Source organism: Eleginops maclovinus, chromosome 19, assembly GCF_036324505.1.
Source record: "Eleginops maclovinus isolate JMC-PN-2008 ecotype Puerto Natales chromosome 19, JC_Emac_rtc_rv5, whole genome shotgun sequence".
Classification (NCBI taxonomy): Eukaryota; Metazoa; Chordata; class Actinopteri; order Perciformes; family Eleginopidae; genus Eleginops; species Eleginops maclovinus.
In genome coordinates, this window is record NC_086367.1 from 6,704,011 (window position 1) to 6,730,967 (window position 26,957).

General features: G+C 39.3%; 1 protein-coding gene across 1 annotated transcript in view; it reads right to left on the minus strand.

The window, feature by feature from the left end:
• alk (ALK receptor tyrosine kinase) overlaps positions 1 to 26,957 on the minus strand; it is a 373,391-nt gene that overhangs the window by 123,429 nt on the left and 223,005 nt on the right. The gene's annotated exons all lie outside the window — the stretch shown is intronic.

The window sequence follows — 26,957 nt, forward strand, 5'->3', positions numbered from 1 at the left end:
TTTTTACCATGAGGCAAATTATATATCTAGAAGCTATGTGATTCTCCGACGATGCTCAGTGGACAAAAGATGTCCCTGAGGGGCGGCAAGCATTAATGTTGTATATTGTACTTTATAGTCACTTTCCCTTTCATGTTAAATAAAATGTCAAATCTGTTTTGTAGGCCTGAATACTAATTAATGGGTAATTTGGGTGATTGTTTAATTATCCATTAGTGGAAATTATGACATATTCTAATTGAGATCGGCTGGTGGTGAGGGCATGGAACATATCAGGGCTTTAGTAATAGCAGATAGCCAAGAAATGAGAGCAAAAGGGGAATTGTCTCTTTTACAATTTAAATCTCTTTCTCTGAGTGCTAAAATGTAAGTATTACCTCATGCAGGGTCTTATGGCTACCTCAGTAGGTGCTACTGAAAATATGTCAGAGCCTGTCAAGGTGATAGCCAGTGGCGAACCAGTCCAATGTGCAGCTGTATAGCACTCGAGCTAACTGGAAACAGTCACTTACACAAATGGTCAATGATGATGAAACAAGGAACAAAGTGACGTGTATTGAAACTGTATTTGTGTTTCTAGATATGTAATCTAAAGTGTTTGTTGTACAAACTTGCATGTGTGGAACTGGCCTGGTGTGCACTTTGCTGTCAGTGCGCACCAGTAGTATGGACATATTATGTTTAAAGGGGCCATGTTCTGCTCATTTTCAGGTTCATGTTTTATTTATTGTGCCTCTACTGGGACATGTCTCCATGCTTTAATGTTCAAAAAGCTCTTTATTTTTCTCATACTGCTTGTGCTGCAGCACCTCTTTTCACCCTCTGTCTGAAACCAGAGCCCAGTCTGCTCTGATTGGTTAGCTGGCTGGCTCCGTTGTGATTGGTCAACCGCTTAGAGATGTCCTGCGCCTTAGCCTATCACGAACAATGTGTTGGAGCACTAGCCAATAGAAGCGCAAGTGTTACATAGGGTTGCCCCTATGTAAGTGAAAGTAAACAGGAATATACAGTGGGTGGGAGAGAAACTCTCTCTGGAGCTCACCATTTACCTGCATAAAAAAAGCATAATAGGGGCCATATCTACATTTGTACATATCTCAAAGTCAAGATAAGGCAGAAAGGTAAAGGTGTGTTTATAAATACTCTAATAACTACTGACTGTCAAAGTTGTAGTAACGGAAATATTTGTGGGATTAAAGTTGAAAAAGGTATCTTCCAGGTGGGCTAAGATCAAGCCTGTGTATGGAATCTTCTGACTCAGGATTAGTCTTACAGGCAAGAGAACTAACCAATATTTGATGCTTGTGCAACACAGTCCTTGACAATTCTTACGATAAACGAGCCCTCTGTTTAATTTAATTTTGAACTTAAATCAGATGTACACACTGAGAAATGTAAGAAATAATCTTCCTTTAGACTCTGTGAAAGCAAAAGGATCAAGAGTCGTTGTAATAGCAGCCTCAACTTGACAAGAGTGATCTTTTCACACACCGCCCCAGCTCACACACCAGTTCCTGTAAGTCTCAGGTGAGGGAATACAGCCGGAACATGAAAACAGTGGTTGAAATAAAAGGCGCATTTGTCCTCATACAGCATTTACAATATTCAGTGAAGGTTATGAGTCACACCATACCTCTGAGAATCATGTTGAAACATGCGCTGCACACTGCCAAAGGTCACTAGGGTGTAAGTCATCGCATTGGAAATCCACTCAGCGTTAAGTTGTTGAATATATACATTATAATAGCCTCGCTGGAGGAGACATTTCTATACAACTATATACATATGCACATTGAATTCTGTACTAAGGTTTTTTTCCCATGTGTGTTCACCATTTAAACTTCCAAGAACGTTATCAGATCATTCAAAACCAACTCGGCTTCATATGAAATACATAGTTCTGGTAATACTGCCTCGCAAGGACAATCCTAGATCCAGCATAACATTTAGAGCTATCCCTTTGAGTTCTCCCAGCAATCATTCAGCACGATAAAGACATGTCTCATGAAGAACAGAAGGTCAACTTTGATGTGGGGAAAGCACAATCTGCAAAGATCCCTCTGTCAGTGATATGCACTGATAAATACAGGATAAAAGTGAAAGTCTCCTGGAGCAGCTTTACTGATGGAATGCCAGTCAAGAATGATGTATTACTCCCGCTGACTTTCAATAAAATGCACTTGGAGACTGGGGAATGAAGACCACTCGATAGTGTTTAAAAAATATTGACTACTGAAAAACGAATATATAGTAACGTGGGGATCTCCACCGTAGTGTCTCTCATGTGGACAGTCCATTGTTCAGTTTTATCAAAATCTCATTAGTCAGATTTTTTTTTCCATTCGGATTAAAATCTATTTGTCTGACGGTCCGTAACCCGAAAAGAAATACCCATGGCTCCTACAATACACACTATAGTGAAGGCCTCAACTATATGTTAGCTGTATCCTATCACATTATGTCAGGTCCGATGGAATACAAATACCTGAGAGAAAGCACATGATTTACTAATGGGATCTATCTTTGTTGCAAAAAACTAAAAACTTAGTATGATTGATTTGATTTTTGATTCGATTAATTTTAAAGGTGTAAAATAATAATACAAATACTAATAATGAAATAAAAAAAGATAATTCTTCTTTGTGCAAAAACTTAATCAGTATCAAATTGATAAACAAAGAATCATTTTAACTTACAAATTATCTAACCTGATTACAAATCTGAAAAGGGGTGGGAAGAAAATAACACTTATTTAATCCCACCCCTCTCCCAATGATTATAATGACATAGAATAGTTTCTTTTACCTATTGTGAATTTTGAAGTATGCAAAGTAACACCAAATTTGGCAGTTATTTGATTAGTCGGTTGTGTATCTTAAACGCTAAATTAAACTCAATGTTAAAACATTTCATTTTGGTAATATATATATTTATTTACATTCAGAAAAAACTTCACTATCTAAATAATTATACTTTAGATGCATCACATTCATGTTTGATTTCAATTTATTTAATTTCACCCCTTGTGCAAGTCAAGCTAGGTGGCTATTAGCAATTCTGTGTGGTCGGGGAAACAGTCTGGCGTACTGCTAATGAACTTCCTCCTATAATTTATAATTCATTTGAAATAAACAATAAAAAGGATGTGCAGTTGAATTCCTGACTCACTCAGACGGTTTTACTTTCTGCTCATATCAATTGTTTCAGATTTTATGTGCAAAACAAATGTTTTTTCTATTCATACTTGTGTCTGATTTGCAACCTTAAGGCATATTGAAAATGTCAGGGCCAAGGCTAAGCCTATAACCATGACCATTTGTATGAAGGATAGCAATGTGAGTGTGTGTAAAACCATGAATGTTTTTAATGAATGGACAGCAGCTGTTTGGATGTAGAACACATCAGATTTCAGAGGGAAACCTATTGTTCTCGCAGATGTTACAGCTTAATATTTCACTTCACATTTTTAGAGAGAATGCATTAGCAAAGGCTTCCATGCGACTGGACATGTACAACAGTCGAGCAGCAAAGATTTCCATATGCGGCCTCATGATGCAGACACTATAGATGAACTGTTTTTCTGTTTAAAGATTTAAAGTTAACTGGCAAAAGTGCTTGTGGCAGCTTGACCTTTCTATCAGACCAAAGCTTGGAACAGTTTCACCTCTGATGATCCCAGGCACGCCTCGCTGTCTCGAATACTGATCGAACATCAAAAGAACATTTGATGAGTTACAAGAACATCCACCAAGGGAGGCATCCAGTTTCCAAATATTGCTCAGAGGAGATATACAGCTGCTTCGCTGAAGCACTGTGCAAGAAAACAAAGCAGTGACAGAAAGAGTGGGAGGAGGGACTGAGTGGCGGGAATGAACTCGGCTGGTGTGAAGGAGGGTAGAGGAACTGTGGGGTAGTGCTGGTGGCATCCTGTGGCTCTCTGAAATGAGTCTATCCTCTAGGAAAATATGTAAGTTCATAGAGTTCTACAGTAGCTGTTGGAAAGGTTTTAACACTGAGGGAGAACTTTGCTCAGCAAGACTTTGTTCAGCAAGCCCCGACAACTGATGTAAGTCAGTGGCGAAGATGCAGGGAGAAGCACTGCTTTGAAAGAGGTCAGTGTCTGAGGACGTCCACAAGAGGACTGTAAAGCCCCTTTCACACCTGCACTGCAACCATGAAATTATCTAGGAATTACAAAGATCTGTCAATATTAGTCCAAAGGCCATACTCATCAAAACTTGAAACAGACTTAACCCTGCTACTTCCCAGTGTAATGTCAAATTGAGTCAGAGAGTGAACAGAACTACATTTCAAAGACAGTGAGCCACATTATTGATGATGTTTGAATGGGGCTGGTGTTAAAACAAAAGGAAAATGTAACTTTTATGTTGAAGAAGAAGATTAATTCCCAAGGAGAGACGATGAGTTTTTGGAACTTATGTCTACATTGTCAAACACTTTAATCCTCACACAAATTCAGGTTTTGTCAAGACTACAAAAAGGATTAGTGACCTTTCATGCCCTGCCTTTTGCCAGCTCCTCCCAGGTGCTTCCCCTCGCCCAACCAGTAGGTGAGGATACTACTCAAAATGGTAAAAGGGAAACTACAGATGTGTAAATGAGAAAACTTGATAAGACAGTAGGAGGGACTGCTTACTAGGAGTTCAAAAGTAACATACATCTTTCTCACCAAAAGGAAAGACTGCAACAATAGCGTGCAAGGCCCAAGGACCTACACACAAAGGCGATGAAAAGAAAAAGAAGATACAGCTCTGGAAAAAAAACATTTTCTTAAATCTTTATCTCTACATGTATGGCATTCCAGTGTCTGTTGAATTCCAACACAGAGAAATGTTGTCAGTAGTTTATGGAATACAAAAAAAACAAAAACACATACCAATAAATAATGAAAACAAAGAAACTGATAATGCTGAACTCGTCTCTTAATTTTTTCCAGATCTGTAAATATGATAAGGTAAAACATAAAATTATCGAAAATCCTCAACAACAGACAGTGAAAACGTGTTCTACACAGTCTTTACAAACTTTTAGAAGATAACTAAAATTACTAACAAATGTATCAGGGCTGGAGCAGGTAAGTGAATGGTGCATCATTTGGGATCCCGGAGGAATCTCCAGACTGTGAGGACTACACAAATGAACTGTGAAAGGTCTCTTGGCTGGAGTAATGGTTGCAGGAAGGAAGATTCAGATTCCTTTGCCGGGGTCTGGCGACTGAGGCTTGGGGCGGACCGGACCTGTCGGCTCCTAATGATGAAAAAGGTGGCAGGTGTGTGTGGGCAAATTGCACATGATGAGGTTCCTGTCTCTTGAAACGTCACCGTCAGAGGAAATACATCCCAGTAATGTAATTGAGGTAGCCACGAAGACAACTGACAAAAAACAGTATTTACCGCATGAGTCATTACGTGTCAGAGGCTGCGGAGGGGTCCATTTATCTTGCGCTAGGCAGCACCTTGTGCTGAAGTTTAGCCTCCTGCTGCTTCAAATCAACCTAATCTAGTTTAAGATCCTATGATTGCAGACAAAGCTGGTTATTCCATTGTGTTTATTCCTGTCTGCCAGATGGGATATAGGAGAGGCTTTCCTGTGAAGATGCATCATGGATTCTCATTGATTCACACCCCCCCCCCCCCCCCCAACCTGATGAACAAATAAAAAAAAAGTATTTGCTTGAGTTCATGCTCCTTCTTAAGGACTTATCCTGCAAGCCTGGGGCACGGTGTGTTTTGAGACACGTCCTTTTAGAGGTAGTGAGCATCCAACAGCCAAAAGGTAAGCAGCAGGGAGACTGAGGTATTTTTACAAGAGCAGGTAAATTTGTGATGAAAATGAGTTTCTACAGGTATGACATTTTTAAAACCTTGAGGCCATTGTATTTCTCTTTGGGAGGTCATTAGTCTGAATACATGCTACGCCTTGATTATGAGTCGTAGCTGTGCCTGGGGGTGCCCACCTTTGATGGCAGCCAGAGGGTTGTTGACATCCACCTGGATCTATCTTGATCTTCTTCTTATATTTAGATACATTAACTGTTCTACCATTTTTCTCTTCATAAGAAATTGTTTTACCTACTTGTTGATTGTATTAAATTTGATTTGACGGAAGTAAAACCAGCTGTTTCCGAGTTGCCAGCTAACAGTGGTCGCTCAACAACCACACAGAAATATAGTTGAGAATTGGCAGTGGGTTATATTTTCAGATTTAACAATGTGAATGTGTTCCTGTTTTTCTTCCACACCTTTCCCTGTTGTTTTCAGCGAGAATTCATGTAATAAATTGCGCTATCAAAGGAGATGCCATGCTTTCATCTTCTCTCAAATAGGCCCCCGGGCTGAGGGGTGATAGCGGGTTAACATGGGTAAAGAGGGGAGGTCTGCAGGTGTGAATGGTGGAGGTGCATAATTGTGCCGAAGAGGGCACACAGAGTAGAATATACAGCAATAAAGGAGAGAAGGCTTATGGAAAGGCCACATGGGAGTATGCAGCAGCAAGGTTCTTCCTACAACAAGTGTGAAGCTCTCCTGTTATCATTTCTTTTACATACTATTGCCTATTACTCTGGAAACACTGAAATAAGCCACTGTGTTCGTCAAAAACAAAATAGATGTTGTTCAACAGACCTTTTCAATCCATAATCCTCAAAGACACATTTTGCTGCTTGTACACACATATTCCCTCTGGTGAACGGTTAATAAGAGGGTTCACCCATTTCATAAGCTGTTTCTGCACTCCTTGACCCAGGCAAAGCTAGAAATAGTGGCTGTTGATCTGTTGGTTCGATGGAAAAGCAGTGTGAAATCGGTGCTTTCCCAGGGGATTCTGTGGGTGGTATGCTTCCCCTAGAAGAACATTTAAAGTTGAATACATCAACCTGGTTGAGTTGCACAAGAACTGGATTATTGCCAAACCACATGACTAAATGAACATATATCTTTTTAAGACTTAACTTCTCTCTTTGTGTCCGAACCAAATATGATGCTATTGCTTATTCAAAACTACAATGGCAGCTCATAAAGAGGTAGCTAACAAGATGCAATCTGATCAGTAAACCAGAAGTATTTCTTAATTGAATCACAAATATTAGCAATAAAGGCTTTTGTTTATGAACAATATGTTTTTCCTTTTCTACTGAAGTGTTTGACTGACATATGGTTTGTCCAATCCCCTGGATTCCCCAGTATTTTTATTTTAAGTGAAGGCATTTTTTGTGCACAATTTTACTTTAACTTCTTATTTTTATATAAATATTTTTTGTTTTATTTTATTTTATATTTTTGGGGACATTTTACTTTAACTTCTAATGTTTATGTAAGTATCTTTATTTTATATTTTTTTAATTGCACATTCTTACTTTAACTGTATAAGAAACATTTATTTTTTATGTATCTTTTATTCATTTGATTAATGATTTCTTATAGAGTTTGTGACTGCTCGTTAAATTTGCTTGGCAAATAAAAAAACAGATTGCCCAAAAGAAACAAACAGGGTGTAGACGATGTTTCATCTGTAGCAGGGAACCAGATTCAAGTTTATGTTTGTGGCCTTGAAGTTGTGCTCTCCATCTGTCTAGGCACATCATTCAAGCCACAGTTTGGTTATATTAAGACACCAACATCAAAGAAACACAACAGTGGGATTTATTATGTAATGGGTCCTATGAACCCATGCTGGAGGGTGTCATGATGAATGAGCTCTGCTCTGAAAGCTGCTGTAATTATTGGGAAATTATACCCAGGCAGAAAGTTCTTTGTTTGTTTACGTGAAGGGAAAATAAGTGAGGGTATTCTTTGACTCGCTGTTGTTAAGCTACTGGAGCACAGTCAAACAGGATATCACACAGAAGACAGGACGGGAGAACATTTGTCCATTGTCTTCTTACTTGCAATGTGTCACTTATCATGAAGAGACAAGGAAGTTTTGTAAGTATCTAGCAAGATTTAATTCAGGCATGACTTTTGTTTGTCCACATGTTTTTCTATTTTGATAATTTATCATAATTAAATTGGCCTAATTGTACATGTACAAATAATACCAACAATATTTGAGTAGTAAAATATAGAAAAAGGACACTACTCACTCAGAAATTAAAAGTGTTGGGTAGTGGTATGACATCATTTCAGAAATCTTTCCATTATCAAACCAAGTTTAGAGCTTTTTGAAAACCTTGACCCACTGTACTTTTATTTTGAAGGTTGTTCAGTTAGGAATGACAACAGCTTTTGTATGATGAGGTATGCTCTAGCACTCTCAAATCACTGAGTTGTTAGGCTGTTCTCTCCTGTTTTCATGATCTGATGAGCTTTTTTCATCTCTAAAAGAAAAATGATGTGAGTTTTGTTTCTAGCATGTCATTTGTTGTTATTTAATTGACTTGCTTTCATTATTCATTCAAAATTCATAAGTGACACGTTGATGTTGCAGAACCCGTTTGATCTCTCAGTGAAAAAGTTATAAAAAAAATTATGACAATATTCCAAATATGTTATGCTAGAAGCTCTGAAACTGACATTAAGATAATTCTTCCATTCACTCATTACCGTAAAATAATGCCCATGTTAGCCGTGTAGTGCCTTTGGTACAGTACGTGCTGTACAGTACATGTACATCATTATAAAGTGAAAAGCACACCATATAAGAGAAACACCATCAAAGCTCCACAGCATGACACCCCCTTGCATCAGTTCATTCTTTGCTTCCTTCCATCTGGATTTTCTCTGACACTAAATGTAGTTCATTTTTTTGTCATGCCTGTGTTTTATTATCAGCCTGAAAGTATGCCATGGCGACCCAGCATGCATTGTTGCCAGACTTAAAGGTCCCCTATTATGCAAAATGCACTTTTTGCTTTCTTTTATACATAAATATGTGTCCCCGGTGTGTAAGGACACTCACAAAGTGTCAGAAAATACAACCCTCTCTCTTTTCCTCCTTACCCACATCTCTAAAAAAAATGGCGTCATAGCCGAAATGTGGGCTAGCTTTACAATGAACTCCTGGCAATATCCCGCCCACGTCACATGTCTCAACCTATCGTCCGCAATATACAGTCGCAAGATGAATCCCCTCCACAGCACCTCTGTGTGTCTGTGTACTGTATACCTGCATGTCTGCAGGAGGGACTTAGAGTGAAAGTCAAAGTCCACTTTATTGTCAACATTTCCACACGTGTTATACATACAGAAAATTGAAATACCGTTTCTGGCAATCCCACAGTACAAATATAAACAAGAACATATAACATAAAAGAGTTGTTGTATATAGAATCAGCGATGGGCAAATACTTCCAAAATGTGATACAGTATATATGAGTTATTACTGTATATTTCAAGTAATACCTTACATTATTACTGTCTCTGAAATGTAATGCGTTACACTGCTTTTGCTTTAAAATTTATTATTTTGAGTTACTTTCACCAATTAACCACTAAAGTATGGCTTTAAATACTAAAATGTAGTTTATTGCAGCTAATTAATTAAATCCATCCATCCATCCACCCACCCACCCACCCACCCACCCACCATCCATCCATCCATTCATCCGGCAGTACATGCTGAAAATTAGGAAAACAGTTAGAAATAAAACTCGTGCTCCGTGTAAGTGTGCTGAATAATATGTGATACCGGTAACATGACGTCTCTGTGTGTTATTAATAACATGTCAGTGGAGCCTCTGCACGGCCCTGTGACCTGCTGTATATGAACAAGTCTCTATGGCAACGTTAGCTCACCTTGTCATTGGTGTGTTAACGGGGATTTGGCTGACAAGCTTTCTAAAAGCCGCCGATTCCACAGAGGACAGAGGCTTCAACACTCTGCCACGAGTCTCTGAACTTCTCGGGGTTCAGGCAGCATAGCAGACCGAGAGAGAAAGTTACCTTCTGTTGCTTTGGCCTGCGCGCACTCATGTGTTTTTCTTTTCTTTTCTCCGAGCCTGCAGCTCTGCATTGTGAGCCTGCAGCTCTGCATTGAGAGCCTGCAGCTCTCAATCGTTAATCTGTTTCTGCAGCCCTTTCAACCAATAGTAAACAGGCTGACTGAGTTACTATTCTACCTGCACAATTATTTCTCTGGTGTCGGAATGTCTCGTGATGTTTCTAAATTCTTAGAAACAAAACACCACATCATTTAGGGTTAAAATGTGTTGTGACTGCGTTACTGAGAATTGTAACGGGTATTATATTACCCACATTTCAGAAGTAATGCGTTATATTACTGCGGTACAGGGCTGAAATAGATGGGTATGAGGCATGCTACAATCGGTGATCCGTTTGGTATTTTGAACAAAACACTTCACAGACATGCTTTGTACAGACATGGCCCTACAATATGTTGTTCAAATAAAGCAGAATAGGAGACCTTTAATGCCACTTCTGCTGCTTCTAGGTAGTTAAACCATACCATGTGATAGCATGCCGAAGAAGAGTTAAAGAGTGCTCGGCGATGATTGAGGCTAATTCTTGTAATGAAGCACTGATGAGCAGCTGGATATTTTTTCATGCGCTATTAATTACCAGAGGGCTATTAGGTATCAGGGCTTCGTCTAATTGCTGATTTCAAGTACTCATTTGAATAGCTGCAATTGTAAAACTCTCCAACGATATAACACACGTTGGGGTGAAGGGAATACCGATAGTGTTTTATACATTAGCATAAATCTGTGGAGAACTATATAAATGTGAGGTTTTCACTAATTATGGCCATGTCAGTTTGCTTGAAGACAGGGCGCCAAATCAAGCAATTATGTCAGTGTGTGGGAAGATGTTTAAGCAGCTTATCGCTGTGACATTGTAGAATAACTTAACAGGTATTATTATTCTAAAAAGAAATGTTTCTTATGCATAAACAACTAAGTTAAAACAGAAAAAAAAGGTCACATCTGTATAATAGATCCAAGGCGGCAACGTGAGAGCTTACAAGTAAACAAAATGTCTGCCAATGCTTTAACCACAAAGCCAAAAAACTACAAGACTACCACCCTAATTCCCCAAGCACAGACGATTCAGTATGCTGTAAGATAAACAACCTCAACAGCTTCAGGGCATGCTCAAACAAACAATCTTATGCTTTAAGTGAAACAAGAAAAAGAACAAAAATACACGAGGAAGTGTTAAAGTGCAATAGAGTTACAGTTTGTATCAATTACCATTTCTAATTAAACACAGATTCATTATGTACTGTTAGGGGAATTATTTATTAGAAGTTAGATGCTGGCACTAATTGCATCCCTTTGTTTTTTATCCCTGACCCTGTTAATAAAATGAAGCAATTTAAGGTGAAACAATACAAAGAGAGATTATTATTATTAAATGATATACACCAATCAGCCATAACATTATGGCCACATGCAGCTGAGGTGAATAACAGTGATTATCTTGTTAGAATGGGGTCTGTTAGTGGGTGTGATATGTTAGGCAGCAAGTGAACACTTTGTCCTCAAAGTGGATGCGTTGGACACTGCAAAAATAGGCAAGCGTAAGGATGTGAGCGACTTTGACAAGGGCCAAATTGTGATGAATAGACGACTGGATCAGAGCATCTCCAAAACTGCAGCTTTTGTGGGGGGTTACTAGTCTGCAGCGGTCAGTACCTACCATAAGTGGTCCAAGGGAGGAAAACCGGTGAACCAGGGACAGGGTCATGGGCGGCAAAGGCGCATTGATGCACCTGTTGAGCGTAGGCTTGCCAGTTTCGTCCGATCCAAAAGAAAAGCTACTGTAGCTCAAATTGCTGATGCAGTTATTGCTGGTTCTGTTAGAAAGGTGTCAGAACACACAGAGCATCAGAGTTTGTTGAGTATAGGGCTGTTTTGGCCGCAAAAGGGGAACCTATATAATGGTGGTCATAATGTTATGGCTGATACGATGATTGCGTATTATTGTGATACATTCAGCGTTCAACAACACGTTGTTTTAGGCATTATGGATACAAGGCTTAAAGATTAGACCAACTGTTGGTTTATTTGAGCTTGAAAGAAAAAGCTTGCACAATATTCTTGAGGTTGAGTTTTCTGAACTTTGTTTTGATCTTGTGATCACTATCAGCTCTGAAACCAAAGTCCCCATTAAGATTTTGTGCCAGTGAAATATTTAAACAGCATGTACTTGCAGAGTTTATGCCTCAGCAACATTCCTCTCTTGTATGTTTGTACAGTGTGTCATTTTGTCACTATGGCTTTAGAGGCAATGAGAGACCCTTGGGAGAAACATGCTTTCTGTTTTCTGGTGGCATCATTTTCAGAAGAAATTGCCGCATTTTTAGCAAAAGCACGACCATCATAGATCTTGATGAGGGCTGGCTAAAGATTAGTAACTGAGATATTGCTTCTGAAAAGACAAGTTGTTAAACTTTGCTACGGATTTTTTTAGTTAAGTTTGTTTATCAGTCTGATATTTAATAATAAATAAATACTGATGGTCTGATATTCATTAAACTTCACAAAAGGGTTCAGCTTGAGATTCTTGGATTTCTAAAAATTGGCTATCAAACAAGTCATTTTCTCTTTCTTTAATATTGCAAGATAAGGAATTCATGCTCCATTGATATAGTGTCAGAATAAAGGGTAAATTGTAGTTTTATGGTGCTTTATCCAGTCTTTACGACCGTTCAAAGCGCTTTGCATTTACAAGTCATCATTCACCAATTCACACCCCATTCATACAAAGTAATGTGCCAGGGTTAGGGTAACCAACATTCACACACCGCTGGCCAGGCCCCCGGGATCCACTCGGGATTAAGTATCTTGCCCAAGGATACATCAACATTTTTGTCTGCAACGGCTTGGATCAAACCCTTAACCCTCCGATTTTAAGACGACTGCAGAACATCAGAACCTCAGTCGCAAAGTTTGAGCTAGACTGGGAAAATGCATGGGAGTGACCCCTCAAGCTGGAAAAAAAAATCCCAAATAAATGGATACAAATAGCAATGGGTTTTTTGAATGTTTTCTAGAAAGAAAAAAATGTTGTTTTTTTGTTGTCCTTTATTTCAACAACTTGAAACATAATTAAGAAACTCGAGTCCAAATACTACTTCCAAACTTGTTTGATAGGGCTTTGCTTCTTCAAAGGTCTGCACTATTGAAGTGCCAGTCATATTTATACAACTTTGATCATCACAACCCCAAATGCCATTTACCTCCATGTAATTGAGGCTTTGAGGTGGATACGATAACACTTTGACACATATCTCTTTAGAGCTTAACTGAAGGTGAAATTCCCAAATTTCTGACATCTGACGTCAAAGATGATTCCTTAAGCTACACATGAAATATAATCTAATAGAAAAAAGGAAGTATATGTGGTGACTGTACCACACCTCATCCCTTCTACTGCTTCCCATGTCATCCATAATGAAAGAGCTCACTGACAATGAATGCAGTCATATGATTTAAATTAAGGTCAATTTTCTTTCTGTGAGAGACTGTGAGATAACATGTACACACTTACTGCAGCATTTCATTAACATGCTGAAAGAAGAGCTACTTCATGCTCACAGAATAATTAGTTGACACTTATCACTTTGATGCATTTGTACAGATCTAATCTGGCGCAGAAATGAATGACGCCCTTCTGGAAGGGTGGCGGGTATATATCTCCCATAATAACCTCAGAAGCTCGAATATCAGATTAGATCCCTCTTTGATCCCCTTCACTTTGTTCAAAATCAGTTGGTGAGAAACTGAGCAGTGCAGATTTGCAGAAGTGCAGAATTAGTTTCATCAAGGATGAAAACCCAGTTCAGTGCTGATGGAGAATAGCAGGGAGTTGCAGCTGTTGGAAAAACAAGACTTTTACACCAAGCAGCAGTATGGCTTTTTCAATTTGTTTTACTTTGAAGAAAGCAGTGTTTTTCCAGCAAATTAAATCTTGCCATATCTTGCATGCCTAAAATAATTATGATGAATAAAGCAAATAAAGCATGCAGTGGAACAGTCTCTGGTTATTGGTTCAAATCTTTCGGGTAAGGCTTTTCTCTTCTGTATCCATATTTATAGCTAAGAACATTTGACAGTGTGAGAGTTTAAATCGACCCATTTGGGTTGACTACGCAGAGTAAAAGGAAAAAAGGTGTATTTTTTCAACCAGTGTGGAAGCTCATTAGGATATCAGATAAAAAATAAAGTACAGTTGTTTAAATCTTGGCTGCTCATCAGCGTTTCTTCATATAACTGTTTGTATGATTCCTTAAAAAGGTATCCCTTATTGTCCATGCAATGGACACATCACATGTCTATTTCTGGTTCTTACATCTATTCCCCCCTTGCTCAGACTTTGTCAGTCTTTATACTCCCTGGTATAACATTTCCTCAACAGTTCATGCACATGTATTACCTATAGTTCAATTGCAAAAGTTCTTTATCAGAGACTCACATGATTATTGACCCTTATACATTAAATTGCCTACGTTTTTTTTCTGTGTGTCCACTAAACCTCCAAAAAGGATAAATAATAATTTGTGTGTACTAATAATAATGTTCAAACTGTTATGCTCCATTCTAACAAGGGACCTTCTACTTTAACATCTTGCTGCATGATACATTTGTGATGAGAGTTGTTCGTTCTCCACAGAGGGGCGGACTGTTGGAAATTGCTTTTCCATAGAAAAAGCAGCGAGCATGCTGAGATCTCTCTGTAGATCCAGCTGATGCCCAGGCTCCACACACACATTCTCCATGCTTGGTCATAACCCACTCTAATGTCCTTAAATGGGCCCTGTTTCCTTCATTCCCTTGGCGAGGACCAAGCACGTACATCAGGCCCCCCCGCCACTCGGCAGCAGAGGTGCAGCTATTGATACGTGAGTTCAACACCTTGTCGAGCAAACTGCATCATCAGTACCTAATCCCCTCATGTCTTCTTTCTTTCCTCTAGCAGAAGTGGTGAGATTCTATTTCCATCCTATGCCATCCAGACAATCTACATGCCATCTTTAAATAGTTGTTTTTTTCTCTGGTTGATATCATTATAATCACATGTGCTGTTGCAGCTGCAACAGAGGAGCTGGCAGCATGGATGCCAGAGGCCATGTAGTGGAGGAGCGATCGAGTGCTCGGAGATAATGAACATATGTGTCAGTGCAGCTCAAGTGGCAGCTTCTTGTGGGGAAGTAACCCTCAGTAAGAGATAGCCATAACGACCATCTGCCTCTCTTGCAGATATGAGCTGGTGTGAGGATATCACTGGAAATATCCCTTAAGTGTGAGCGGTGACAGGTGTACATTTAGTTCGGTCATTGGAGAGCAACAACACGTTGGGCAGATTTAGCCTGAAATATTAACCTCATGAAAATTCCAGATTCACGGATACTTTCTTTATAAAGGTTTTGCTTACCAGGAGAAGTAACAGGCTGGGGAGGATAATTATAGCTATGGCTATTTTATTTACAAGATTTTCACCATCTGGCAACACAGTTTGTGAAGAAGGTCTTGGAAATGTCAAGGAGACGCATCATATACTGTATGTTTTATATTTTGTTTTCAACAAACTTCTATCGAGTTCTGGGCTTTCTTTTTTTGACTGTAGGAGAAGACACAAGTTTAACAGAGAGATTTGCTCATTAGGAAGAATGCTGCAGCATAAAACAAGATGAAACTCATAAATCGACGGTAATGAAATTTTCTCTATAAAATGTTGAGAAATCTTACAGCACACTCACTTTTTACAAGGACTTATACGCAATTAAGACCAGTGTTCATGAGCAGTATAAACAATATACATCATCACCACAACACTATGCACAGCATTACTAAAGTTCCGTTGCTTAAGTCAGATAGGATATGACCTGATTGTCCTGCAAAGCCTCTTTCTCTCGGGACCCATCCTGTAAATGCAGGTTTTGGAAAAGTGACCCCTAGTCTCTCCTGAAGCGGCCCTCTGAGGTTCCTCAATAACCAAAGTGGCATTCTAGCAGATGGGGATGCTGAATGAGGATGCTTTCATTGGAAGTGATTATACATCTGGAATGGTCCAACTAACCTGGGGGCTCAGGCTCCCTGCGGACAGCGGAGCCTTTTTCTCCAAAAGTGAAACTTTGACAATCAACCCTGCCCCCCGCTCCTCCACTGTCCTCTGAACTGTGATGTCCTGTGCAGTGATGAGAGCCAAAATGCCACTCCTGAAGCGGTATAAACAATGTTAGCGGCACCAAGGGAGAGGACCTCTAGAGGAGGGAGAGTTCCTTATTCCATTCACCCCCCTCACTGAATCTTGTGAAGTCTTGGGCTAAAGGTGGCTCACTGGTGTTCGGGCTGCCGCACTGTTCTCTGGCTGCCAGCCAATAGCAGCATGTTTCACAGATTGTTGCACAAGGGCTGGTTTTCCCTGCTGTGCTTCAACGCATACAGATTCATCTGGGCTGATTGTCTTTCCTTTGTATGCACTTCATGCTGTGTATACAATGAATCAATGAATGATGAATACATGTCCTAATATTAAACGATCAAGGAAAAACTGAACTGTGATTGGATCAATTCCTAATTGACCATTCAAAATGATTGATATGAAAACTCTCCAGCATTTCCCCCACAGATGAATAGAGACATGTCAGAATCCTTACAGGGGACACATTATGTTCATGTTTAAACTTGTCATTTAGTTCTATGTTTACCTGCTAAAAAGTTCAAATGACACATTATTCTTCTCATAATATCTGTCTGAATATACCTGTGCTTCCTGTCTTTTTAAATGCATTATTTGAATGCCGTCTCTCTAAACAGCATTCCTTAAAATGCCAGTCTGCTTTGATTGGCTTCCCAGAAGAAATATGCTAAAGGTGTACCATGGGGTTTTCCCTTTCCTGTCGTGCGTTATATAGGTTTTGCTGCATGTAAAGGGTCCCCTCCTGCTTGAAACGCCTCCATTGGACTCCTTTGTTTACTTCCGTAATTTAATGACATCCCGATGTTGCGCTCCAATGCTTTGTACTTGATAGGCTAAGGGGCGGGACATTTCTGAGAGATCTCCAAGTAGTTCAGTAAATGGGGCTCTAATTTTAGACAGAGGGTGAAAAGAGGTGCTATAGAACAGGCAGTATGAGGCACAAAACAAAAATGAGCGCATGTCTTCCTCTCAAGGTGAAGGTACTTTGATTGGGGGTGGTATATTCTAATGAGCCTGAATGTCCTATAGGGAGGAGATTCAAATCTGAACACCAAATCTGATATTTCCTGACCTTAGCAGCCCACAAAACTGACTGAGTTTTCATGTGTCACAGGTTGTGGGTTGGTGGGAATTATCCAAATGTATTTGCATTGAAGACATTTTTTTAAATGATATGTCCCCTTCAAATTTAAAGGCCACACATTTGTGAATGTCACTGTGATACTCTGTTATTACGCACCTTCAAATTAGTCAATTCCCAAGAACAGAGTCAGTCATGCAGTGAAAACAAGAGAAGGATTATCCGGTCAACAAACCCACTAATAATGAATCTAATTAACATATTTATGTACTGTTTTCAGCTTCTGATAATTATTTGATCATTTATTTTTACAAAGTGTTTCTAGGGAGTGATATGTGATGAGTCAGAAGCATTTGAAAATCTCTGGGTGGCTCACATACTGGGTCACACTGCCTCTCTGACCAGGTCAAACTCATTGAGCTTCTCACAGAGGCAGAGTTTAAGTTGGCCTGATAGGGACATTTGAACCAGAACTGGAATCGTCTGAGACACTTTAACAGGATCTAAAGCTTCATCACGAGGACAATTACGGTAAACATTGTGAATTGACACAAATGTAGCCTACTTGGTTAGGTAAAAGCAGCAAAAATAATCAGAATACCTTTATTCGTGGGGGGAAATTTACAATTAGTGGTTAGATTATAAGTACATTATGTTTGATAAATTAGGTGTTACTCTCTACATGCTCATAAAGTCTCTTTAGCTTGAAAGGTTCTTCACTGAATGAAAAGACCAAGCAGTATCTGCAGTAGTTGACAACCATGTGAGAGCCATTCAAATTCTTTAAATATAGCAATAGTGTTGTGATTTCAACAGTGCAAGGTATGTAATTGAGTGGTGCATCTCAAGCTATTTTTCTATTCAAAATGTTTGCTGATATCTATAGTATTATACTTGTAAGTCTGACAAGTTATGCATTTATCGCAAATGTCATGAGTGAAAATGTTTCCAATTAATCATGCAGTCGGATTCTCTGTCTTTTCCTTAGTCTTGATTAATTTCCTTCACCTCTTTCTTAGGTTTTGTTATCAAGGTCAAGGAAAAATGATTAGGAAAGGACATAGAACGGGATTTTTTAAATATAGATACAGTTCTGGAAAAAAATAAAAGACAACTCCAAATGTTTCTTAAATCTTTATCTCTATATGTATGTCAGCCATTCCAGTGTTTGTTGAATTTCAACACAGAGGAAAAGTGTCAGTAGTTTATAGCTAGGTAGCTATACCTATAAATAATAAAACAAGAGAAAAAGACAATGCTGAAGTGGTCTCTTTAAGTTTTTCCACGGCTGTATATATAATCGTCCAGAGCCATGGACATTGTTGCTCTTTAGACTTTCTCCTTTGCTCAGTCATAATTACTGTGGCCACTAGAATTATCCAGACAGATTAGAGCCATCCCTCATCAGAATTGCCAATGACCACTGATAACAGCCTATTAATGGGTTGATAACATCTGAAGGGGGTAACATGGTTCACCTCTGTGATTTGGCTTAAATCCTTCCAACAATCAGTAATATATTTGGATAGTAATGCTTATCGATCTAGTAAAACTCATACAGAAAGTGCAGTTTAATATTCTAAATGACTACAACTTGGAAAACAATTCAGAATATTCAGATATTTCTCATTTTGACATTTACATCTGGTTCAATGCCCAGCTTCATCTGACCGGCATGGTGAAACGGAATGTCTGAAAGAAGATTTAGTTACAGAACTGCAAAACTTGGGTTGCGCTTTGTATTTCCACTTCAGTTTAACCTTTGACTAATGGCTTCTGGGTCAGATGCCTGGCAGCTACAGATAAACCATTCAATATTGCATTGCAAAATGCCTTTACAATTCTGGACATGTAGTCAGTATCAAAAATGTGTCACAGAGTTAAACTTATATACAACGATTGAATATTGACAAAGTGTCCTATGTCTCTGGTCCGCAGGCTACAGAGGAATTATTGTTGTTGTAATAAGAGAAATATTGTAACTACAATAGTAGAGATAGCACCGTGTTTCAGTTCACTGCTTGGTCCAGATTGAAATACTATTGTTTGGATTGTTATGGATGGTCATGTTCCCCAGAGGATGAACCATTGGGGGTTTGGTGATCCCATGTTTTGGCCTGCAGTGTTACATGGTCATGGTAAATGTTGGATAACCTACAGTTTTAGTGAAAGTGGCATCATCAGGTAGACATATGGTTTTCTTTACATTAAGCCTTATAGCCTCATACAGCCTGGTTTGGATGTAGACTGATTTATTTTCAAGTGAGAAATGATGTTAGAATATTTCATTACCGCCATTTGATTTCACTCCAAGACACTTTCCTAAGTCCAGAATAACATTACCTTTCATCCAGCTATGGAATTACTATCTTTGGTTAAGGCTATTGATTAAGGCTTCTGTATTTGTTTCAATCTTGAGAAGTTTTCTTCGACAGAACAAAGTCATTCTAAGTCGATATAAGCTTTGTTGGCAAATCACACAGGACACTGGGCATGGCGAGGAAGGATCAAGTGTGCAAAAGTTGTGAAAACATGTTCATAGGCGTGTCATTTTTCTGGAAGTTAGCAGGTACACAAACAGCACCAGATGATTCCACTGATTAGTACTCTCAGTTTCCCATCAACACGCAGCTGCCCATCTCCTGTGCCTGTATTCATTTATTACAGAGCGTGATAAATGTCTTCCCCAAACTCTAGGTCACTACCATAAGCTATAAAGCGCCAAACAGCTCTCCTGCTGGAGGATGCAAGAACACATAAAAAGAAACACAAGGATCTCAAGTAAAATCATTATATTAAATCAGGAGTAAAAACTTCATGGTAACTGGCCAAAGCTCTTGTGCTGCACACTCGGAGAACACTGTTCTTTATCTAGCTTTTCAACCTGACGCATAAAAGAACATTGTAAACGTTGAATTTCCTTTGCCCGTGGCTCTGTTTGCACAATGTCTGAAATTAATCATTTATTGACATTTCATTGCAGCACATTTAAATATGGTTATAGCTCACATATTTTTAGTCTGAGCAACAGCTATTTTTTTATTGCGAGGTAACACACAGAGTAATATAACACAAGCTGCCAAGGAGGGCAGACAGGAAGGATAAGCACTATCTCTATCTCTGTCTCAGCACCAAAATGCACACCACAGCAGAAGACCTTTTGTGATTAGGGTACTAAGCTTTTAATATCTCGGCTTGACATTTTCCTCGTGCTTTCGCCATTGGTTCAGTCTTGCCAACAAACAAACAAAAAAAAAAAACTAGGCCAGTGTTGCTTTTCTCTAAATTCCATCTTCTTCTACTTTTGTTTGAAACTTGAGTTGTCAGGAACACACAATGCAACTTTGGGGAAATATGATTAGAGATTTGGAGATAAGAAGGGAGGCCTATCAACACAGGGGAAAGGGTGGGAATAAAAACCATGGTACCTTATGTAACGTGTCTGCGGAGAAGAAGGTGAAGAGATAAAGAGAGTGTGCATAAGGGGAAGAGGATTGTGTTGTATGCAAGCTGAGGATGACAAGAAATAACTCACTTGTTGATAAAGTTTTTTTTTTTCTAGTAGAGCATATGTGAGACTGAAATGTTTTTTTATTTCTAAAGCTTTTTATGAAGTCCCACCGGGAGCTGCTACTCAAACACTACAGAGGCAGTGTAATAATATTTTGTTGGGAAAATGTGTGCGTCAGGGAGGAGAGCGCAATGACATAAATAGATAGAAATATGCAGCACAATGTTTCAGATGAGGCTGTGTGCCATTATATGCAGTATAATCAGATTGTAGTTTAATGTTTATATCATTTCTAATGTACTGCGTGTCATGACACTATTTAGATTTCTTTAGTTTTCTTGCCCCAATTTTTGGAATCATTTCTGATGTTTTTTTTTCATTTTTGTATTTTCTTTCTTTTTTCTGATTCAGAAGACGGGTTTTCATCAAGGGATGTGGAATATTGTGCAGATAATACAAGGCCTAGAGAGGGAGAAAGTATCAGACAGGGAAAGTAATGCTGCTGCCTCCTTTCTCGATGGAAGTATAAAAGGGAACAGTGGTGTGTGGCGATAGCGGCTAGATGCTATAACAAATCTAATTTACATTTGAAAAGGCAAAATAGTGAAGAAGGCTACAGGGGAGCCATTGGAGGACAGAGACGGAGAATATGTAAAGAAATACAATGTATGCCAAGATTCCCTGTTAGTGTCTGTGACTAAGCAAACACCCACCATGCATGTAGTCGCCTTGTTTCTTTGGCTGGCATGAGCATATGTACAGTGTTCCATACAAGTTAGTAATACATACTAACTTAAAGGGGCCATATTAAGTTTTTTAGAAGTGTTCTCTTTCCTGGAGTGTTTTATTTAGGTCTCTGTGCATGTAAATGGCCTGCAAAGGCTAAAATGTGGCCAATGTTCCCTTTAGAGAGAATTTCTCTCCCGCACACGCCCCAACTAACTAAAACGCGTCCATTGGCCTCCTTTGTTTACTCCTGTAACACAGTGACATCACTATGTAACACTTGTCCTTCTATTGGCTAGCGCTCCAACACATTGTACGCTAAGCGGCAAGACATTTCCACGTCTCAAAGCGGTTGACCAGTCACATCAGAGCCGGCCAGCTAACCAATCAGAGCAGAATGGGCTCTGGTTTCAGACAGAGGGTGAAAAAAGGTGCTGCAGCACAGACAGTATGAGAAAAATAAAGAGCTTTTTGAACATTAAAGCATGGAGACATGTCCCAGTAGAGGCACAACATTGAAATATTGACCTAAAAAATAGCACAATATGTCTGTATTTAAAGACAACGGAAATGTATCACTGTAAAACACTTTTTGGTGGTTGCCTAAAATTATACAAAATCTATTTTCCAGGCATCTCAACTTCAGCTCACTAAATGCAAGTCAAATAGGTCACTCTATATGCTTTCTGAAAAAAAAAATCTACAGCAATCCATTTTAAAGTTACAGAACAATAAAGGCATGTCAGTTTTGCTCTCGGTGGAATACAAATGTGTGGACGTGAGGGTCACAGTGGCACAGCATACCACACACCATATGGCACTGAAAGGCTCCTTCCCTGTCCTTGAGAGTTTATGTAAAACATGATTGACTAAAAAGCAGAAAATGTGATCTGCCTTCGTATTTTCTTCAAATAGTCTCAAGCAGTTGCAGCTTTCCTCCTGGCAGCGCCCCCAAATCCAGAGCTCTGAGGATGCAATCAGCCATGGCTCTGAGGCCACCCTGCTCCAGGAGCTGCAGGTCAGCTGTGGGGAGCACTAAGTGTAGGAGTGGAGGCGTTGGAATGGCCTGCGAGGGATGGATGCACAGCTTCGCCAATGATAGGTTATGAATCGACCCATCTCTCTGTGTCGAGTTTGGGTTCACCCCACCCACAAAACATGGCTGTAAGAGACTCCAAGGGTGGACAAACTCCTGTTTCAGAAATCATTTTAATGTGTGGTGTTGGAAAACCGAATGGCTTCACGAGGAAATAATATGGCACTTGGGTCATTGCATAAACTATCATTTTGACCTCGCTGTTGAATGCCTTCACCAACTAAGTAGTAGTTTGCATCCTTGTCCATTCAAAATGTCCTCGCTTCACCATTTGATCTTCTCAGATATTTGTTTGGATTTGTCATTTTTGCAATTCCTATTCAGAATTAGTTCCACTGGATCTTCATAATCTACAAAAAAAGGAGATAATTGCGGCCTGACATTCCTTGCGGAGGCAACTTTTAGAGTGGGGCTGTCAATCAAATCCACCATTGCTGTGTAATTTCTGCACCTTTCTTTAATTTTGTGTTTTGGACAAGAATTCATACTTGAATTGTATGGCATTTATGTTGTCACTGCACTCTGTTTCTTTGTGTTACAAGTACAAATAAAACATGTCTGTGACTGCATATGTAAGGGTAGTTAGATTCATTTAGCACCTCTTACTTTTAGCCTGCAGCTAAGATCTAGAAATTTGCTCAAGATGTGTCTGAGTATCACAGGAATGGGACAACTAGTCACAGTGTATTCGAGCATTGACCAACAAATTCCTATCAGTCAATCATTGAGTTCAAGTGGACGTTTTCCAGATTTGAAGAATTCCATCAAGGCTTTCCAGAGAAATATTTAGGCAACCTAAATCAGATGATGCTGTGGAGCTCAATGTTGACGTAATTAATAAAGTTTAAAGCTACATTGCAGTAGCATTTTAACAGTGTTATTAATTGTGTTGAGGCTTCTAGTTGTATGTGGGCATAGATAAAACTCACTTTGAAAATAAGGTATTCATTAAAGGGTTCAAATTCCTGTTTATCTGACAAACTCTGAATGAAAGGACCCTGCCCCCTCAGCTACCACTACCACACACTTCAATGAAGAGCTGTTTCACAACGTTATGTTTTTTTTATATAATAAAAGCACTCAAAGATTTTACAATTTAAAGGACAAACATTTCTAATTTAAGAATCAAACAAGGCCGTCGTATAGCTCAGTGGATAGAGCAGGCGGCCATATACTGGGGTTTGATCCCCATGCGGTGGACCAAGGTTTGAATACGGCCTGAGTCCCTTTGCCGCACGTCTTCCCCTCTGTCTCCCCGTTTCTGAACTGCACTACATTAAAGGCACTGGTTGCCCCAAAAAATTATTTAAAAAAATAAAACAACAAAACCCATCTGGTTTGCACCAATAGAAGCACTGCACTGCATGGCCATACACAGATTGTAGTCGTGACCATTTATTTAATCATAGCATAACATAAGAGACCTTGGACCTTGACCAGGAAGAGTTAAAAGCATCTGTCTTCATTCTAACCAGCCTCATACACAGTTCATATTGATTTCTTAACTCTAATTTACAAGCAAAGTAATGCGGGAGTCTGCTATTATTCAACCTGCTAAGTGTATCCACAGACACAAATGATGTCAGTGTAGAGGCAGCTTTTCATTTCATTTATGGGACTGTAAATTGAATAATTAGGTTAGCTGTAAGAATAATCCTTTTTACTTACAGGGATTACAGCCGGTTCATTTAGAGAAAAAATAAAAAAATGCCGCTATGCTTTGTCTCCCGGCAACTGGGCTCCATTGTGTGGAACAACTTTCATCATGACCGCCATGGTTACAAGTAAGTCTTCCAAATGATCATGTACATAGAGATTGTGTCCTGTTATTTGTTAACAAAGCATACAAAATGTCATCCAGCACATCATATTCAGTGTATTTCTTCTGAAGATGATGTGGTAAATCTATTCTTCATGCTCCATGGTTGCACTTCTTTAATGTGCAGGCTTATGTAGGCGAGAATGTGCCGCACTGCTGGCATTCCATCATATATCACTTGCCATAATGTTACTACCGTATGTCAAAGAAGTCGCATTAAGGCATGCCACCTTTGAGGCTTCTTTCCCCCGCATTAAACTAGCTATGGATCATTTTAAGCTTTAAATGACATCCAACAACTTCCACACTAACGCCTGGCTGCGTCTGTCACACTGGGAGGATGTGATTCATAAAGTCACAGCATTACAATAATGCACCGTGCGACTGAGGCCATTTGGGGCTTTACAGTATTAATGTAAAGTAAATGAATGCATGTTATCCTGTATGTGGAAATGTGAAATATATATCATGAGATGTAGCAGCGGGGTAATGCATTACCTTTGTCTGACTCACCACCTAATAAGATACCACATCCAAAAATGAGACGAATACCACACGTGCAAACACAACCCATATGGAGATATACAGAGATACCACACACATCTTGTCGCAGCCCTCCTCCCCCTGCTCTCCCTCTCTCGCTGCTGACGGAGGCACTACGGATGCTGACATTCACTATGAGAGCTGACACTGTTTGGTGAGTCAAGTCCTTCACTGGCTGTCTTCACAGGTCTTAAATATGCTTCCCTCAGGTATAGTAATACACTGTATGATGAAATTTGATGCAGCAGACGAGGGAAGGTGTAATAAAAAGAAAGTCAAACCTGGAATTTGACTTGTAGTGAATAGACAGATTCCCATTGCTATACAGCAAGTTTAATCAGTAACATTTGAGACATTTAGTCAGTGGGTAAGCCTGATCGACCCTTAAAGGTAGATTTAATTGAATGAATTATTATCATAGTATGAGGTACTTATTCATAGTCAGTGTATTCCCTACAGTAGATGACAGTCAGTACGCTCCCAGTATGGAGACACAGAGAGGAGTTCCAGCAAGCAATGTACTGCATTGACTGGGGGTGTAAGCAAAGCAGTTTTTGATTGTTTTCAAACAAAACAAAAAGTACTGAAGTTAATGTTCAACCACTGACTTTATTAGTGTTCTGGTCCTGTAGATTGACTTTGGTAAATCGAAGCAGAGAATAGAATAGACAGAGAATCACATAAAACAATAACAAATGCGCTGATCAAGGCAGCAGTTAACCATCACCCTCTGTGTTGTGCAAGGTCAATTATTTTATTAATGGAGGTTAACTTTGGCAAGCACATGTGGATATGAGGGCTGCCTGATAGCAAGGTAAAGCGGTAAAATTGTTTTCAATATATAAAATATATTTAAAGGGGGCCCTACTAAAGCCTGAAAAAATTAAGAGACCACTTCAGCATTATCATTTTCTCTTGTTTTATTATTTATAGACATGTCTTTGAGTTAAATTATTATTATTATTTTATTGTATTCTAAAACTACTGACAATTTTTCTCTGTGTTGGGATTGAACAAACACAGGAATGGCTGCCATACATGTAGAGATAAAGATTTAAGGAACATTTGAAGTGGTTTTTCCGGAGCTGTATGCTTTTTGTAGTTTCCCTCCAGAGGGAGTTTCTGGCTAAATTCCAGACCGCCCCCTACACCCTACCCCTACACACTACCCCTCCGTCTGCGCGGAGGCTCCGCCACATTAAGTGCCATTCCAAACCAACGAGTGCGGAGGGGGAGTGGGTTATCGAGCCCTCGAAAAGTGAGTCTGCATCGCACTTGACTTCACCTGCTGCACTAACAGAACGAACTCACCGCTGTGTGTATCCGTCACGAAACATGCTGTGTACCAAGAGTTCCTGCAAACATTTAGACTGGTAAACTGCGTAAAACAACATACACATTAAATATCGTCATACTGATGTCACCTCGTTTTTTTTTTGTTTTTCTAAATATACAGTATAAAGTACCCGAGTCTAGAAAACGATGTGAATTGAATTGTAAAGTTGTGTATATTTACAGACTAGTGCGAATCATATTTTAAATAAAGAAAGGCCATTAAACATTTTGGGAGTTTTATTTTATTATTATTTTATTTTTCGACCAAGAGATGCTGATTTGAAACCGTTGGAATGAAACGGTTACGGTATTTCCTTTTTGGGCAGGAAAGAGGGGAGTTTGTCCCAAAACTTGCTGCTGTATTCACACCGTCCACCGGAAAGAAGGGGAGCCTCATTCAGCTTCGAGTGAGACTACAGACGGAGTTCACTCCATTACGGAGTGATTGTAGGGTGTGGTTTGGAATTGGGCCTCTCTCTCTTTGCTTTTGGAGTGGGTATATATTCTCAAGTGTCTAGCACAGGCTTAATAAGAACACTCAAAATGTGCAGGTGGTCCATTCTTGACATGTTTCATAAATATTTTCCTCCGTTCACTTCACACTTTTTATTTTTATTTTTTATAAATGCCCCACAGGGAACTTTTTTCCAACTCTAAAGGTCAAAGCATAAGCCATTGAAAATGTACTCATAAAGAATTTTTTGTGCTCGAACCATTCTATCAGA